The following is a 2266-nucleotide window of genomic DNA, read 5'->3' on the forward strand; positions in this document are numbered from 1 at the left end:
CTCTAGGGGAAATTTTGTTTTTTAACCTGTTCCAAGTCTCTGGTGGCTGCTGGTATTCCTTCGTTTGTGGCCACATCACTCTAATTTCTGTATCTGTCTTTTTTTTCTTTTTTTCTTTTCTTTTTTTTTTTTTTTTTGTATATATCAAATCTCCCTCTGCCTCTCTCTTATAAGGACACTTATGATTGGATTTAGGGCATACCTAGATAATCTAGAATAATCTCCCCAGGTCTAGATCCTTAATTTATTCGCATCTGCAAAGACTCTTCCTTATAAAGTAACATTTACAGGTTCTTGCAATTAGGACCTGCTATTTTGGGGTGACCATTATTTAGCCTACTACAATGGCATCTGTTGACATGCCATCAGGGGGCATGGACACAGAAAAGGTGGATTTGAGAGCTGGGGATGATGAGATGGGCACCCACCGATTAGGAGCCCAGAAACCAGGTCCCGTGACTCAGCTCCTGCTCTTTCCCTTTGCATTGTGTTCCATGATAGACTTGGAAGAAAACAACACGGGGTCTTCAGCCTTTAAGTCCCTGTGCACCCTCTCCTCCATCCCAACATCCCTAAGTTATTTTCAAAATAGAAAAACCTTAGGATTCCAAAGAAGTCCAAACCTAGGCATCTTTAACAGAAAAGTGTTTTGCCTTTCTTGACCGGCAGTTTTGTAATTTCAACCCAAATTAAGAAATAGGCATAAGAATATCTATAGTGATAACCAGAAAAATTAGCAATAGCATCTCACAAGTGGGAGGTACCACTCACTTTAATGCTTCTCAAAGGTCTTTTAGAGAAACTTAACCTCCTGAGTCAAAAAATACTAACAGAGGAAGCCAGAGTAAGTGGCAGCCAGGAGAGAGGCAATGAGCAAACAGGAAAAGTCCTTCAGTTTCACTAAAAACTACTAAATCAAGTTCTGAATAACAAGGGACTCTCTTTGCTGAGCTATAATCAAGAAATTAGTTTAACTTGCTTGCTTCCTCTGAGACTTTTTTAATCCTTAAAATAAAATTAACAGATTTATTCAGTCACTTCCTTCCAAATGTGATCTTTGACTCTAAAGTAATAACTCTCAGCAGAACACCAAGGGCCCCTGTAAGGGCATCAAAGTATTTGTTCATTTAACAGTGCAACAAAAATGTGTCTTCTTTTTGTTTGTACATCACGATCTCCAGTGATACAGATATTCCATGTCTGTATTCAGTGCCAAAGCAAACAAATGTCCACAAACCACTAAACCATATGCAGAATATTACACAAGTTATTTAGAACCATAAGGAAATAATATGTGTCCTCTTCAATGGAGTGATTAAATAAACCCAATTATCTATAACATACAGACTTAACTCTTGCAGGTTCTAGGCTCTCTCGGGTGCTCACACTCATCACTTATTGCTTGAGAAATGCCTGCTGGAAAGAGCTCCCTGTCGCTGGTGAGTGGGGATGTAGAAGAGGGGGACACAGTCACAGAGAGCAATGGGATGAATATGTGACCTTTGGCCCTTCAGACAACACAACTGCCCCTTGTCTCTAGATCACATGTGCCCAGATTCACCAATGCAGAGTCACAGAGGTTTTAAAAGTAAGACAAAGGCAGAATTAGTGACCTCATGATCTTTCAACCCCCAAAATACCTCCTGCAGTGATTTACCTTTCCCTGTTGGCAGAAGCAGAGGATCTTCACAGGGAGCCATGCACCCCTGGACCAAGGGACCTCTGTGGAGGGCTCAGCTATCATTTGGGCACCAGCCCCCTTGGGGTGGCTCCGTGATTGCTGAGAGCCCCCCATGGACCCACTCTGGACACCTTAGCTTCCGATGACCTGTACTTGAGCACCAAGGACTCTATTTGTTGTTTGTAGACAAAGCTTTAAATTTCCACTTTGTTTGAGTGACTTAGTAATTTTTTTTAGAAAATAAATTTTTATACAGGAGGCAAGTGAGTGAGTTGCAGAACAGTTCAAATTTTTTAAATGCTCTAAATTTTGCTTCATCATCCCAGGAGCAAAATAAAGCACATGGGTAAGGTTATTGCTAACATGTCTTGCAATAAAGCCCGATGCCTAATTAATCCACAGTTATAAAGAGCACATTGTTAGCGCTTCTCATTCTGTTAACAAAACACAAAATGCAAAGGACCTGGAGACCATTCTGAGAAAGGGTCCTTTTGATGAACCTGAGAAGAGGTTCTGCTGATTCGGAAGGAGGCAAACCTGTATATCTGTTTAAGGTCCTACGCCCATGAAAATAAGAGTTTTTGG

Source organism: Pteropus vampyrus, unplaced genomic scaffold, assembly GCF_000151845.1.
Source record: "Pteropus vampyrus isolate Shadow unplaced genomic scaffold, Pvam_2.0 Scaffold3, whole genome shotgun sequence".
Taxonomy (NCBI): domain Eukaryota; kingdom Metazoa; phylum Chordata; class Mammalia; order Chiroptera; family Pteropodidae; genus Pteropus; species Pteropus vampyrus.